General features: G+C 35.7%; 1 long non-coding RNA gene across 1 annotated transcript; it reads right to left on the bottom strand.

Moving 5' to 3' along the window:
* Nucleotides 1-9,931: 9,931 nt before the first annotated feature.
* Nucleotides 9,932-11,134, bottom strand: LOC120597003 (uncharacterized). Its single transcript, XR_005651300.1, has 2 exons — nt 11,000-11,134; nt 9,932-10,071 (listed from the first exon to the last, which is right to left on the bottom strand). It is a non-coding gene; the product is annotated as an uncharacterized LOC120597003 (long non-coding RNA).
* Between the last annotated feature and the right edge of the window lie 6,565 nt (nt 11,135-17,699).

The raw sequence follows: 17,699 nt of genomic DNA, 5'->3' as shown, positions 1-17,699 counted from the left end.
TAGAAGAGGAGGCAGAACCAGTGATGAGAACCAAGAAGAAATGCCAGACAGATTGGGGAAACTAAAGGAATGTGGTGCCATGAAAGCTGGGAAATGACAATGTGCTAATAGAAGGGAATAACCAATGGGATGATAAACATCTCTGTGCCTTTGTTCAAGTTTTTTAGTAATTTCCTAAACATGAAATTGCTTAATCGAAAGCTATAGATGTATAAAAATTATAATAGCTATTGCCAAGTTTTCTTCCATAAAGCTTGAACTATGTGAAGGTAAGATAATGACTTTTTTAAGTTAACTTTTTATTGAAGTTTAACATAATACAAAATGTAAATAATTCATAAATGTACAGTACTGAATTTTCACGAAGTGAACATGCCTACATATCCAGCACCTAGATGAAGAAACAGCATTACTAACTCTTCCGAAGTCCTTCTCATGCTCTCTCTGTCACCATGCCCATCAAAGTAACCACTATCTTGACTTCTAACATCATAATTAGCCTTGCCACTTTTTGAGCTTTATATGAATGATGTAATACAGCATGTAACTCTTTTTGCGGCTGCCTTTGTTAAACATTATGTTTGTGATAGTCTCCATATCGTTGCACATAGTGATAATTTAACTATTCTTTTGTCTTTATATGACTCAATTTATTTGTCCACACAAATGTTGATGGACAGTCCATTGTTTTCAGATTTACACTATTACAAACAGTGCTGATAAAAATATTCTTGTATATCTATTTTGGTTAACATATATACAAATTCTCTTGGACATATATATCCAGGTGTAAAAATTGGTGATAATAGGATATGCTTTTGTCCAAATTTATTAGATACTACTAAATTATGTGTCTACCAACAGTTTATAAGAGTTCCAGTTATGCTTCTTTGTTTTAACACTTGATAATATCAGTTTTTTAAATTTTAGCCATTCTAGTAGGTCTGAAGTTGTTTCTCATTGTGGTTGGGCTTTTGGGGGTTTTGTTGTTGTTGTTATTGTTGTTGTTGTTTGGGGTGTTTTTTTTTGCATTTCCTTGATGACTAATGAAGTTAAATATCTTTAATGTATTTATTGGCCATTTGTATATTCTCTTTTGAGAAGTGCCTGTGCAAGTTTCTTGCTCATTTTTCTTTTGGGTCGGATTATTGTTTTTTCTTATCAATTTATTAGGGTTGTTTAGTATATAAGCTCTTAATAAGTTTTATATATTTAAAAAAATCTTCTCCCACTCTATTCTTTGCCTTTTCACTATCTTAATGATGTCTTTTGGTGAAAAGGAATTTGTAATTTTAATACCATCTAAAATTTTAAATTATTCCTTTATTGTTAGTGCTTTCTGTATCCTATTTAAAAATTATTTCCCTTATGTTTTCTTCAGGAGTTTTACAATTTCGAGCCTTGTGTTTACATAAGTCTTTGATCCATTTCGAGCTGATTTTTGTGTGTCTATTTTTGCGTTTAGAATGATATAGGGTTCAAGGTAAACATTTTCTTTACAGATAGCCAGTTGACCTAATGTCATTCATCAAAAAGACCATCCTTTTCCCTCTGCACTGCAGTGTCCTTTTTGTTCTGAATCAGGCAATCATATATAAAGTGACATAAATGTGTAGTTCTGTTTCTGGAAACTCTATTCTGTTCTGTGGACTATTTATTTATTCTTGCCGCAGAACCATACTGTCTTAATTTTGATAGCTTTACAATAAGTCTTGATATCTGGCAGTGAAAGGCTTCCAGGTTTGTTCTTTTTCAAGAATGTCTTGGTAATTATTGGCTCTTCGTATTTCATATAAATTTTAGAGTCAGATTGTCATTTACATACACACACACCTACTTTGAAATTTTTATTGTGATTGCATTGAGATCAATTTGGGGGGAAATTGACATAAAGTCTTCTAATCTATGAACATGGAGTAATGAATATGATAAAATTTTTATATTCAATAAAGATTTCAGTCAAGAGAAGATTTTGTGAGAAAACGGTATGTGCTGACTCCGATCTTTCAGTTTTGTTTTGTTTTGTTTTGTTTTGATTTTAAGTGAAAAGGAATGTTTCCCAAGGCTTAAATGCCCTTGCAAAAATATCAATCGAGGTAACTCATAAAGGGTTGGCCTTTAATAAACCAGAAAAAGTTGGAAAATTTCTCCAAAATACGTTCAGAAGAATCAGTCTGTAGCTCTTTTTTATGCCAATAGCTAGCCAGCAAGAAGTAGCATATGAACATTTTTCAGGAAAAAAGGACTTTTTTTTTCTCTTTTTTTTACCTATGTGCTCTTTCCTGCCTTCCAACTTAATACATGGCTATGCAGGCCCAGTTGTTCCTTATCATCATGTCCATGCATTCAGTATTCTGTAGAAAGCTTTGTGTTTTTCCAGGTAATATTCTTTATTAATAATTAACAAAAATGTTTCTTATGAATCATTTTACTCTTTTAAAATGTTTCACTGACTAATAAAGTCAGCTTCTATAAAACAATTAAGTTTAAACATAATTTTTGTGTTCTGTAAATGTTCTGGAAACATGTTCTCTGTGTATATGCAGTACTCAGTGGATCATTTAACCATCAAATGTCATGCTGAATATGCATTCCCATTTCATATACAAGAAGAGGCTTATAGAATTTATTATAATTTCAGTTTATAATTTTTTCCTATTGAATCTCGTATGTCTACCTTGAAATGCACCAATGGTAAAAGTGATTAATATAAAAATGTTGCTCATTGATTAAATATCTAAAACGATTATGTATAAACCCTATTGTTTATGATTAGATACCATCAGCACCTTCATATCTTATTCAAAAATCAGTTCTTAGTATGTTTCCATTCTAGACCCAATCTGATCTAGATAATTTACTTCAGCTACCTCAGGATAAATTCTGAAAAGGACTAAACATTTTCCATTTCTTAATCTCAGTCCTTCCAGTTTTTTTCCCAGATTCTCTGGATGTGCTCTACATTCCTACTTCTTGGCTAACTCTCAAGATTTCTAACAAGATAAGAATAGTAATCCCAGAATTTTTGTACAAAACTTCATGCTTCCAAGATTTCCTAGGCCAATATAAAGCTTTTCTCCACAGGGTTCACAAAACTCAGTACAAATCTAATTATCCTTCACACCATAGCCATAAGGGGAAGAGTGAAATGAAGTTCAGACCTAAAGAGAACAAAACAAAACAATAACAACAAAACATAACCCTCAATACAAGTATGTCCCCTAAGGTTAAAAACAAAAGCTTTTAAGTCATGTTGTAATTAATCATTCATATTATTGTGTAGCCTAAAAAATATTTGTAGTTCATATACATTACAAAGCTAAATACTACCAAAGAGCATACAGAACTGACCTTAAGAAGCCATTTTTGTTTAGAGAAACACATGTCCTATTTTCAAAAATTTTTAGCTAGAGCCAACTAATTGGCTAAATAAATTTTTATCATATAATTAAAAAAAGAAAGTGTAATTTATTTATTCTCACAAATACAGTCTTGGAGGCAGACAGATTTAACATCTCAAGATCTTCTAATGCTCAGGAGTGGTTCTAAATCATGTCTGCTCTAGTGTGTCCAAGGCCATTATCAACATCTGTCAAGGTGCCTCATGAATTTTCAGTTGTGAGTTTGGGGTTATTTTCCATTTGACAATGTAAGCTGAGATGCCGTGTGCAGCTGTTTGATTCAAGATCATCAGGTGGCCATGTGCTGTCAGGATCTGTGAACACTGGTTTCCACGAGAACCAGACCTTGTCCAGCATGTCCTACGCCACCATTTTTTTCTCTGCCACAAAGGAACTATTTTTCTAATAAAAGTGTAATGCATATTTCACATGTTATCCTTGAAAACTGTCTGCTCTTGGAGAAAGGGAAATGTTTTCACTCTTCTGAAAATTAAAAAATCTTATGATCATCGTTCAAAAGTCCAGAAGCAGAAACTACTCTTATTATTTATTTAGTAGTAACAAAACTTAGTGTTTGAAATACAATTCAAAGCATTAATCACCTATCTACTGGCTAAAAGCAACAAGCAGTAAAAGCAGTGAAAGTAGGAAATTCTCTGTCAGAAGCCATTTGGTTCAGAAAAAATTTATTGAATATAAAATAAAATTTTTCTTAATAACCTTCTCCAATGCCCTACTCTTACACTTTCATTTGGTAATTTTTAAGAACTTCAGTTAGCATATTTTAAACAAAGATTCAGGAAATATAAAGGCGTGAAGATAGAAGATAGAACTTATAGAAAAATATCCTTCAACTTTGAGACGATTAAGCCATGGATGTTGAGTTGAAAGGACCACGAATCTTCATTCTCATTCTCCTTTTTCCAAAAATGGAGAAACTGAGCAGTATTAAGTGGCTAGCTCTACATCATGCTGTTATTCATTAGTATAATCAGAAAAGTACAGATCTGCTTTATACATGCTTGTCTACGTGATGCTAGGTGTTCCTGAACTACTGCCCATGGCAGCATTGAAGTTCTCTTACTCAATACCACCATCATGGTGCCAAGTACAATTGTCTCTCCATTATGCAGAATAATGTTCTGCTATCCATATAAATAGTGTTCTCCATAAGTCAGAAATAATGAGTTCTTCTAACTCACTTACATTTGTGTTCTAAATATTTGTTTTAAGTAGCTTATTGTTTTCTTTGAGGAAATGAGTTCCCCTACTCTCTCCTATCTTGAGTCATAAACATGCCCATTCAAGAATGCTCCTTTCTCTTTTTACCAAACAATGTTCTGTCTTATTTAATGCTCTGCTTAAGACTTGTCAATGACATAAAACCTCTGTGGGTTAATTATTCCTCACTTTTAACTTCTTCTCACTCCAGTACTTCATACCTCTACCCTTCCTTTCTGTCTGCCTCTTAAAATGTGTCCTTCCCTTAATGCCGTTTAAAATTATTATTTCATATGTTCATTATATAGGATTTCTTTTAGCTACAACTAATTAAAAGTCAAAACAACAGTGACTTAAACCATAAGGACATCTACTGTAGCAGAAGTCTAGAGGTAAGACTGCCTGGAAGACAGCAAATCAAATCAAACCCAAAGCTGTTTTATGGTTTCTATGATGGCAGAAACCAATCTGATTACTGTCAGTCTGGGCTGTGTTAGTAATTGAAAACACCTAGCTAAAGTGGAAGACAGGTGGGCAGAAGAAACCAGGGGGCAGATCATGTCAGAATTGGGGGTGACACATACCAATCTATTAAGCTATTAAAGGAGTTTGCAACAACTAGGTCCCACAGAAATAACTGGCAACAAATTCATTTTCTGTGAAAATAAGATGGAGTACTGGAGAAAAAGTGCTGTGATTTTAATGAGTAACTCTTATTCATTCATCACACAGTAAATTACTATCTGCTATCTTATAGCGAATCCAGCCTTAGGAACTCAGGACATTGATGATTAAAGACTATCCTTGTCCTCCAGTTTATACTCTGGCTGGGAAGGCAGATATACAAATAATTACAATTTCATGTGATAATTTTTCCAATGAATATTATATTAAATACCATGAAAACCACAACAGATAGCAACGAATTCTGCCTATCAGGGAAGGCACCACCGAGGGGGTAAATTTTAAGCAGAGGAACAGAGGAGTGCCAAAGACCAGAACACATCAGAAACATAAGTATGGTGGCATGAAAAAACAACATTTTCAGTGAATAATGAGAAGGTTTATTATGTAATGTCTTAAGCACAGGGATAAGATTGGAGGTGGGAAGTTGAATCTAAATTACATGGTTCCATTAATCTCTGTTTGAGGATTTTCAAGGTCAGAGTAGAAGGTGATCAAGGATTTAAGACAATAGATGAGGATTCAAATGGGCATAATCAACTGACCAACAATGGGTATAGATATGGGGGAATGTAACATCAAATCAGGGGAGACTCAGACAGCAGGTGTTGATAGATTGAAAGTATAGGTTTGGAACAGTTAAGTTGGGGAGAAGTGGTTCTGCACATCTGTTCAAAGAACAGAATTCTGAAGTCTAAGACCTCAAATTTGGAACCGGACCAAGGAATAAAAGCAAGTCCAAGACTTTAAGTACCAAAGTAACTGGACTATAAGAACTCTTATATGAGCCAAAGGCAGTAGAAGGGTTGACTACATGGACTTTGAAATGACTCTCTTAAGTTGGGTTCCCTTTGAAGTAGATCCTGAGACAAGGATTTAAGTGCAAGAAGTTTATTTGGGAGGTGATCTCAGGAAGTACTGATAGGAAAATGAGAAAATGGCAGAGGAAAATGAAGGAAGCCAATATTAGTGTGCATTATTGATCAGGTTACTGTTCAAAAAAATGGAGCTACTCTGAAATGGAGCTGGGCTGCCAGGCCAGAAGAGCTGCCTTGCACATCTTATGCCCCAAATCTTTGAAATGTTAAAACAGGGCAAAATAACTTTAGGTCTAGGCCTAAGGCAATATTGTATCGGCAAGAACTGTGCAAAGATAACAAGAAAGCAATTATATGACTACTGGACTGATGACTACGAAACTAAAAATGTAAAACATTGTTTAGAATTAGTATCACTATTTTATGTTACTTGCATCAATAGAAATGTCTTTCTTCTATTGATATAATTGTTCCCCTTTCCCTTTTCATAAATACCCAGTGCCTTTGTCCCCTAATCAGAACACTAATTTGGGCTCCTGCCTGAATCAGTGCATCCCAAACAGCTACTCTTACTGACCTCAAACAAACGCTTTTTTGCCTCTCATTTCGAAAGGCCTTTTTATTTATAAGTTATCATTACTATTATGAGCAACTGGGGCTGAATCCTACTGGGTAATTCTAGGAGACAGTATAGAGCACTTGTCACAGTGAACCACACTCCCTCTAGTGGTAAGAAAGCTGGGGTATTTCTTTCCCAAACTTTCTATTGTCATTGAAGGCGGTTCCTGACAGCTGTAACTTCCTGGCACTTCAGGCTCTAGAAGACAGTCACAGGTGTTTGTAGGAAGCATTACTAGTGGTTATTAGAGCAGTGAGTGCCAAGGGATAGAGCTGTGGCACTGACAGCATATGTTACGCTGACCCAAAATCATCTTAGGAGTTAAACTAGAGACAAACTTTATGAGCTGGGACCAGAACCCTCAGTGGAGTTGGGTCAGTAATACAAGGCTAGGAGATGAAGTAAGTAAGAGGCTGGAAAGAAATTTCAACTACAAATCACAAATTTACACACTGCTGGCAAATATGAAAAATGTTTGGTGAGAAAGATGGAGCCCCCACTAAAAATTTCACTCAGAAAATTCAGGGTATTCTGAAAATTGAAGGTAGGACCCATACTTCTGGCTGGCATGCTTTTATAATAGTGTGTCAAGAAGTAAGTCATAGGCCACCATTGCTTTACTGTCAACTGATGTTAACAAGTCAATAGAGTTGCTCTTCTCAGAGCTACCAAGAACTGACTGGAACAAGATGGCTTGAGGAACGCCATCTTCTCTGCTGAAGCACATCTTCCCAAACCTAGTTCCAACTGATTCCTCTCCTGTCTTGAGACTCAAGGACACCACAGAGGCGCCACTTGTGTAACTATGTCTTATATGTCTATCAGACTCTTGTTGAATTAAGAAGACTCCACAGCTTACTTATGGTTGTATCTGTCTTTAAGGAACTGATGTTTGCTTTGGTGAAGAAATTTTCGAGATGACAACGCTACACCTCTGTATTTTAATCTTTCTTGTAATGACTGTTACTCATTATTTTCTTATCATTTGCAGTTTTGAGCCATCAATTCCAGATCATACCTGTTAGTGGTCTAGTAGAGCATTTTGACAATTCCCAAGCTACAAAAGTGTTATGTTTTGGACTATATATAAATTGAACTACTTATAAATTGGTTTTTCAAATATCAACCCAACATAAGTCTGTTTTTGAAATACTGTGTTTTTTGTACCAAAATACTACCAAATTTATCTACCAAAAATTCCAAAGCTAAAGATCACAATCGTTCCTTCATATCTTAATGTCACAATATGTGTATATATGCCTATTACTTAAATATGGTTTATTATTTAATCAAAATTTAAAGTATAATATCACATACTTTATCTCCTACTGTATTGATGGATAACAGTGGATGTATCTTTATCACTTATTTCAAAACCCTTCTACAACAGCAAAATTCAACATTTTAAAAAAATATGTCTTTGTTTTTGCATCCCAGGAAGATTTCATTGAATTTTCCTTTATGTTAAGGACACATGCATTTAAAATACAAGGCTTAGTTAGTAAAAGAAAGCAGAAGAGATTGTACTATTCTACATTCTCACTACATGTAATTAATGAAAGTTTCTGCATCTGACCAACTCCTGTTATTTCTCAAAGATACCTACATAACTTCATACATTTGTAGCGCAAGTGTTACACAGTCACACATAACTACATATGTTTGTAGTTTGAGAATTACATTCTAATTATAAAATGTGTATAATCTCTTGTCCTATATCAAGTCTTTGACTACATAACAATGATACTTGTTTCACTTTCTATAGTTTCTATTTATTTACTGGGCGGTGGATACAGGTGCTTCTTATAAGCTGCTTGGCAACCTAAACATTAAAAATGTTTGCTTTAGAAGAAATCTAACACACAATGTAAATATATGTATGACTTATTGTTAAAATGTTCAGCTGAAACTTACCAGATTTCATTAATCAATGCCAACATAAAAAATTAATTAATTAATTAAAAAATAAAATAATCACTTTTATGACAGTTAAAAAAATAATGTTTGCTTTAGGAAGTGAAATAAAGGAGAGAATACTTAAGCTAGAAAACTAAAATTCTAAATTGATCGAAAGCCCGGTCACCACTTCCAAAAGACAAATCACAAATCAAATTCTTAACCGAATTTTATGATAAACATTCTTAAATACCAATAGCACTTTCTTACCTATCAACGTCATCCCCTGAGAGCTTGTAGCCCTTGCATGGGATTCTACTTCAGGAATAAAGTTGTCCCTTTAATTCACCTACCAGTCATAGTAATAAATATGTGGTATATCCTTAACTAAATCTTTAATGAAAACTCTTTAAAATAGCTAGTGAGAAGCATTTGAGATCTTGCTCCTTGGCATATGTCTTCATTTGACTCAAATAAACTCCTATAAAAATTCAAAACAAAGTAAAACAAAACAATAGCTGGTGAGAATATATGGAATTGCAACCCCGTGCAGGTGGGCAACTAGATTGCATCATTAGGAGATACAGAGCATAGCTTTGTTCTGAAATCATGCTCAAGTTTCTTGAAACTCACAGCTCTCTTATATCAGGCCACAGGAAAAGTCTGTCAGTAGCCTTATAGCTCCCCCAAGGCCGCTGCGTAGCTGAACAGCACTTCAGAAAAATATACTCTTTCTATCTCCTAGATTCTTTTTTGACCTTTGACTTCTAGGAGCTGAGAATTACTTGCACTTATTCATTTATTGTTAATCCTTAATAACCAAATAGTAGCCATATAACATATATACCTAAAATGCCAGCAATAAAAATTAGTTAGTCATATGCAATGAGGTGCCCCATTTCCCCTATTTTTAGAAGTGAAGAACGAAGTCTTACAGTACATTTAAGGAGGATCTTGGAGTAGGCAGCATCATTTCCATTCTTGCATTCACCAAAAGCCACCCTTGAATTAATGCAACTTCTCAATCTCAACATAATTGGCTTTTGAGGCCAGATAATTCTTTGCTGTGGGGGTTGTCCTGTGCATATAGGATGTTTGGCGGCATTTCTAGTCTCTACCTTCTAGGTAGCAGTAGTTCCCCCAAATCCTGACAATCAAAACTTTCTGTAGACACTGCCAAATGTCTCCCAGGGGCCAAAATCTCCCCTGGTTGAGAGTTACTGGCTAATGGAAAGGTGGAAGGAAGCTATTCTTTTCATATAAGTAATAAAACTCACACCGACTGCAGAAAATAAATTCATGCAGCAGAAAACAGGTTGGCCTTTTTATTACCTGTCCTAAACACCCTCAGGCCATGTTCTAGATTGCTGCTTGGATGTTGACAGTGAAGTCCATCTTCTCAGTAAAAGAAACTAAAGGAAAAAAAGAGCCACTGAAATAAAAAAATGATATAGGGATGCATAAATGTCAAGTGTGGGTATATTATAAATACATTAGCTAACAATCTATAATACTTTCAAAACATGTTTAAAATTTTTTAAGTAAATGTCTTGTTTTAAGTCCTTACTTGTTTAAAATAAAAATGATTCTTTAGTTTTGTTTTTCTAAATAAAGATAGAAATCCATCAACCACAGACTTGTTCTAATGAAGTAATTCACTTTTTTTCAAACAAGGAAATAAGCACTGGGTTTTTCATTCTACTGAATAGTTACTACAAACTCAAGTGCGGTGCCAGTTAAGGTCATTTCAATGTGAATAGAAATGGAGGAATTCTGCTGTGGATGCTTAAAACAGTATAATTCTGCAATGGACATTTAAAATGGTATTTTTTCCACAGTCATTTCCCACCCGTTTCTTTCTGTCCCCTAACCTTACCCCCTATATTCAAACATATGCTCAGTACTTTCAGGAAGGAAGGAAAGCTACCCAGGAGGTATTAAATGAGCATGATTCAAATGTTTTGTCAGCTGGAGTCCTAGCCAGCAACCAATTTTCACAAACTCTTGTACGTTATTCAAATTATCATAATATTATTCAAATAATCATAACACAGCATTGGGTCTTTGACCTATTAATTATCCTTTCATCCATTCCTTCCCTGCTGCCGAGTTAATTAGTCAGATGGTGGGGTCTCTGCTTTATGTACATTATCTCAACCACAGAAAGCCACAAAGTCGTGTCAAGAACTGCAGTTAGAGTCATCCTTTTCTATCCTAATAATCACATATGCAAATTATTTTTTAATCTTTTTCTTCTTGTTAATAGCCTTACTATTCAGAAGAGAGCAGAGTTCCCTTCACCCCTTTTCCACTGTGTGTATTATTTTTTTAAGAAGAAATGAGTGGAGCCAGTCACTCACCAAACCAAACTGCATTCTTGCCTTAGTTTTCCCTCTCCTTGAATAGAGGAAACCACTTCTTAGACATGTGGCAGTCTCTTTATCCTGTTCTTTGTGCCCCAAAGCCATGATTGAGTGTTCTTGATTGACACTGGCAGTGGGATACAGTCCTGTCTTCTGCTACACCAACACCACCGGGCTCATTATTCAGAAATCTAATCTCTAGCAATTCACAGAGTAGCTTCCTGAAATTCCTTTCTCAGGTACCAGTAGAGCTCACCCTATGACATCAGTTTTAGTAAGTAAACATCAAGCCACATATTTTATGTCAGAAATTTCATATCAGAAATGCCATGAGGGTGCTAAATTTCTTAAATATACCTCTAAACAAATGGAATGGATTTTCTGTCAAAAGTTTTATTTTCTAAGAGAAAGAGTCCCTTTCAGATAGGTAAGGAGATTTTACTAAGGAATGCAAGATTGAAATTAGCACAGTTTTATTTTCCATTCTATCAGTGAAAGTTGAGTCAGGCAAAGAGAACCTACTGTAGATATTTCAAATAGAGGAAATTTAATATAGCGAATGGATTACACAATGATGGAAGAATTAAGAAGCTAAATAAGGAATGGGGCAACCCAGAGATTTGCAATAGCAGAAAGCCACAAGCATCCCCAGAGAGGAGGAAGTGGTACTAGAATCCAAAAGCCAACCTCCAGCCGAAGCTAAAACCATGGAGGGGGCTGCCCAGGGGTGCTGGGACTATAAACTTCAGAATGACACACCATGAGGTGGAAATAGAAAGGGAGAGCTACTGTGGCTGCTTCCTTCTTCCTGTTGTCTAATCTCTCACCAGGCCTCCACTGATGGGAGTTAGCTAGAAGCCAGATGTCAGGAAGCCTGGAAAACATTTGCAGGGAAAGATTGGGGTATCAGTCTGGGAATTGTATCTGTCTTCTCTTTCCTGATAGTTGAGTAAATGCAGAGCTAATTAACATCAGTTAAATGACATATCCATGAGGCCCATGTATAGGTGCATGCAGGATTAAGCTCCACTCATCTAGACTTCGTGAGAACTCACAAGAACTTTACCCCAGTCTACATAATACAACCAGCTATTTCAAGTATTCTGATACCTCTGGGATGTTGTGGTTGGCAGAATAATGACTCTAAAGAGATGTCCAAATTCTAATCTCCAGAACCTGTGAATATGTTAGTTTACATGACAAAAAGAATTTTGCTGATGTAGTCAGGGGTAAGTACCTTGGGATGAGGAGATTCTCTTAAATAATCTGGGTAGGTCCAATTTAATCTGTAAATCCTTAAAATGAGAATCTTTCCTGGGTGCCATGAGAGGGAGATGATGGGAAGAGGTGTCAGAGAGGTGGGAGGACTCATCTGCTATTAATGGTTTTGAAAATAGAAGAAGGGAGCCAGGAGCCAAGGAACGTGCGTAGCTTCTAGAAGCTAGAAATGTCAAAGAGACAGATTCTATCCATCCCACCTGCGGCCATTTATCAGTTTTTCACTCCCTACTCAATCAATCATTTCCATCAGCATACGAACATGCTAATATTTCTTCCATTTTATCTATTTAAAAAACCTTCTTGTGACTTTAATTTTCCAGAAGTTACTCCCCCCATTCCTTTACTCCTTTTTGCAGTAGGCCCCTTGAAATAATTTGTGTACACTTGTTCTTTTCAATTCCACATTTCCTATTCTCACTTAAGCTCACTCCAATCAGGCGAACTGCCACTGCCTCCCCAGTAATGTTCAATTCTCAGTCCTCACCTTGCTTGACTTAGCAGCAGCATTTGACACAGTTTATCACTCTGTACTCCTTAATACAATCTGTTTTTACTTGCTCTCTGGAACACCAAATTCACCTGGTTTTCTTTTTACCTCAGTGGTCACTATTTATGAGTCTCCTTTGTTTCTTGTTCCTCTTCTCCCTGTGTGCCCCAGGAGGCAGACCTTGGCTGTCTTCCCTTCACTATATGCATTCATTCCCTTAATGATGTTATTCTTCTCATGAATTTAAATACCATCTGTACACCGATGACTCCAAAATTTTAACCCCAGTCTGGGATTCTCTCCAGAGCTATAGACCCAGATATCTAATTGCCTACTTGCCATCTCCACTAGAATTTCTAAATAGACATCTCAGCTTAACATGGCCAAATTGAATTCCAGTTCCTCCCTCCAAACTTACTTCATCTCAGCCTTCCCCAGTTCATGGTAACTCCTTCCTTGCATTAGTTCAGGTCAGAAACCTTGTACTCATCCTTGATTTTCTTCTTCTTGTTCTTTTTTTTTTTTCATACTTTTGGACTCCACCTTTAAAATATATATATATAGATTTCAAAAACAATGAGCATATCAACAACTACTTACCAATTTTTCACTAAAAGGAATTTTTGAAGAAATGGCTGATAGATTCTTGGGCTGGAGCTAGGAGAGTACAAAATTGTCCTGGATCATTTTATTGTGCCAGAAGTAAGAAAGTGCTCAAATTATGAGAGAGACTTGTCAGAAGGACACAGGACCCAGCTTGAAAAGGCTCCCACAGACCAAATCTGAGATGATTTTAGTATCTAAATAGATGTGAATATGTTTTCTAGTGTGGCAAAGGGGATTAAGGTGGCAGATTGAATGAGGATTGCTAATTAACTGACCTTAGAAGAGACTGTCCTGGATTACCTCAGTGGGCTCAGTGTAATCACATGAGCTCTTAAAATAGAAAAACTTTTCCTGGCTGTGGTCAGAAGGAGATATGACGACAAATGAAGAGTCAGAGATGTGATGTTGCTGGCCTTGAAGATGGGGGGAAAGACTACAAGCCAAGGAATATAAGAAGTGTCTGGAATCTGGAAAAGACAAGGAAGAAGATTCTTCCCTAGAGCCTGTGACACCTTGAATTTGGGAGTGTAGGACTTCTAATATACAGAGCATAAGATAATAAATATAGATTATTTTAAACTACTATAGTTGCATTAATTTGTTAAAGCAGCAGTAAAAACTTATACATACCTAACGTGACTATAACTCCCAATTCTCCATGCTCCTCCTGAGCTGTTTTTTTTTTTTCATAACACTGAATACTGCTTGCCATTTTGTTCTATATTTATTTGTCATTACTTGGTGTCTGTTCCCAATAAGTTACTAAAGACAGAGTTTTTGTCTTATTCTCTGCTGTGTCCACAGTACCTAGAGATGTGTCTGAACAGAAAGGACATTCAATAAATGTTGGTTGAAGAAATATTGAATTTGTGAGTTTACATTAATAAAAGCAGCCATTTTTGAAACTGCTTTTATGCTATCAACCTGAAATAGCAAATTTAGAATTTGCCATAACACCATCAGTATACGCTTTAGATTCTACCCTTAAACAATTTTTGTATAGGTGACTTTAATTTTCCTGTGATAAAATTCACAAAATAGCAATTAGTCAATGCATTCAGGGCTGATTTCTTTCTTTCTTTCTTTCTTTTCTTTTCTTTTTTTTTAAAGACAACTCCCACCCATCAGCAAGAGGAACTCCTGAATCCACTTTAATAAATGGATAACATTTCACCAATTTCATCTACTGTTTAGAGAACTTCCTTCAGCCATAAATCAGCTCTATGACCTAAGAACAGGAAAGGGAATTGTCAAAGTCCCTTTGCTGAGTAATTCCAGAAATGCCTTAAAGCTCAACAGAGGATCTGACATTAGAAAGCTGGAATTTACAACCTAAGGAAAAGCTCCAATTGGTAAAACGACACATCAGGATGCAAGCCCCGAGAGACCTTTTCAGTCTTTGCTTAAAAAAGTCTTCATATCCTTATAAAAGGCTTTTTTCAATGAAGCAAATTAATGCACTAAGATTCAGCCTAAATTATGACTATGACTGTAAATCTTTACCTTGGTCATGAGTCTTTCTAATTTTCCAGGAGATAATCATATAAACAAACTGCTGTAGGTCTGTTTGGCTAAAAGCACAATGAAATGGTGTTCTCTTAAGGACTTGACAGAAACCTTTGGATGCCATTGGTAAAGAGCTCAGGTCACTTTCTGTGACCTGCAAAGTGACATGAACTGCCTGGATAAACACCAAAAAAGGTGAACACACTTTTAAACATGGCAAAGTGTTTTAGAGCACAACTTTACTCAAGAAGCTATCTTGGGTTTATAAGGATGTGTTTTTCCAAGATAAAAAACGAGAATAATTTCCTTTTACCCGCAAACCATTATTTAGATTTATTACTTTCATCAAATGAAACAATTAAAAATTTTGATCTGCTGATTCATCTTTTTCTTTAGAGTAATACACCTTGGCATCAGAGTTCCACCTAATCAAAATAAAAATTCTACCAATTATTGCTGAAAATCTATACAAACTGTTTTTACCTAGGCTGTAAGAATTGTTCATCCAAATTGCACTAAAATTGGGAAAATAAAATTAGGATAAAATTAGGATATATTAGGATGTGCTGGTTTGCCAAATTTTTATTTTTACCAACATATATGACACTATGTATATCTACTGAATAAACTCAGATATGACTTTAAAACAACTAAAAAAAAATCACATGAGGCTAACTCTTGATTTAATAAACTAAAATGTTGAGTTGCAGGGCACTGAGCAATTAAAGATTTATCAAACCATTTATTTTCACAGTCAAAAGTTTTTCTTACATAAAAATATCTTCTACAAAACAACTGAAATCTCATTAAACTTGGCTTTTCACATATCTACTCATGGTCTTATAGCCTTGGAGAACAACATCTTATATTTATAAACTGTATGTTTTAACTTTCATTAATGACCTGTTCGAAGAAATAGGAAACTCATTGATTTACCTGATGTAGTCACCTGGAGAGAAAATATACTCCTTAACAGATGGGTTTGGAATTCAAAATGACCTTGCTAAATGGTAGAAGCAGATAGACCTAGGTAGAAAGACACTCAAAATGATAAGTACAATAATTACTTCAGAGTAAAAATAGGGCAAAAACAGTATGTCAGAAGGGGCAAACTTATTAAGCAAAGGTGGGCTTTACAGAGGCTGAAATTTGTTGAGCTGAAGCTAATTAAATAACAGACCAATTATTAAAATAAATGAAAAAAGCAAGCATAATATGTACTACAAGTTCATGTCCATATGTGGAAGAAGAGTTAAAAATCTCTGTAAGATTCAGAGAACGAAAGTTAGCAGGATGAAAGTTTTACAGAAAGATTGTTTTAGAAAAGGCAATATTAATTTATCAAGCACCTATTATATGTTAAGTAATGGAAATAAAAAGTATTTGCCATTTATTCTCAAGGAGCTGTGAGTCTAATAAGAGAAATATGAATAAGTAAACAATATAACAAATGAGTATTTTGGTATAAGATTGACACGAGAAACTGAGGCATAGAGAGTTAAAAATGTTGCCCAGGTTAGTAAGTAGTAGAAATTATACCCAAGTAATCTGATACCAGAGCTATGTTCTTCGCCTCTCTATACACTGACCCCTGTCTAAAGGCACAAAAATGAAAGGTTGTCAGGACAGTGAGTTAGTGACTACAGGTGTCTGACACCTAAAATTCAAGCTTAGAAAGCCAATTTCTACTGGCCTCTATACAAACAAGGCTAGCCAAGCTGTGACCTGGAATTTAAAAGGTTAATTCCACAGGTAACATGGGACTCCACACTCAGAAGCCATCTTCCCTTGGAATCATATACATTCCTTTATTTTTGGTACAATAGTAATTTTGGAGAAGAAAGAAACTGGAACTTACTTAAGCGAGCCCAAGTAAAATAGGAGTTTATCTTAAGAATGGAAATAGAAGTGGATAAAACAAGAACCTCCACCATTGGGCCAAGTCTTGGAAACTCATAAAAAGATAAAACCCCTAGCTTCAGGTGAAGAGTAGGAAGTGTGGGAGATCAACCCCAGGGAGGTGAATTAGTTGGAGAGTTCATATCTACCACGGCTCTAAGGGCCCCCTCAGCAGCAGGAATTGATGGAGCCTCCGCCATCAGGATGACTTGGCTTTTGGGGTTTTGTTTTTTCTGCTCTTTTTGCTGCCAATTCAGCCAAGTCACTCTCTCTTCCCTTAATTCTCTTGCTGTCTCACAGTTTCTGCTTCTTCATTATGTCAAAATACGTGTGTGCACCTGACCACCTCAAACCTTGGTTCTTTAGCTCCTGCTCATTCCCTCTGTAAATAACACTTCAAATTTTTTCACTGAAACAGGTGCCAATTAGCCAAGCTGAGCTTATTGTCCCTATTTGAGAAGGAATTTTTACAACAATTGACTGTATAGGTTATAGGTCAGCCTGTTAAATGTCTGACATTTGCTTAAATTGGCCATTTGTTTATACTGATTTGTGAGGTTTGCATGGGGCAAGGTGGGATGTGAGGAGAAGGCAGGTCTGTGTGGGACAGAAATTGGCCATTTCTGCTCATGGAATGGAGTAGGACTGTTCACCCAGTTGGAAACCAACATTTGTTGATCTTAAGAATGTGCTAAGTACATACATCTTATTTAATCTCACAACAATCATAAGAGATAAGTGTCACAACCCCCATTTTCAGGTGACAAAAGTGGTTAAGCCACTGTCTGTGGCAGAGCTTAGATTTGAACCAGGTTTGCCTGACTCCGAAGGTCTTGTTCCTCCCACAGTTCCATTCTGCTCATCATTTCACCCCTGCAGCAAGACCTGAGAGGACACTGAGGTACTATAAATAACTTC

This window comes from Pteropus medius, unplaced genomic scaffold (assembly GCF_902729225.1).
Source record: "Pteropus medius unplaced genomic scaffold, Ma_sr-lr_union100, whole genome shotgun sequence".
Taxonomy (NCBI): domain Eukaryota; kingdom Metazoa; phylum Chordata; class Mammalia; order Chiroptera; family Pteropodidae; genus Pteropus; species Pteropus medius.
The sequence above is the reverse complement of the archived record's forward strand: the minus strand, read 5'-3'. Positions and strand labels throughout refer to the sequence as shown.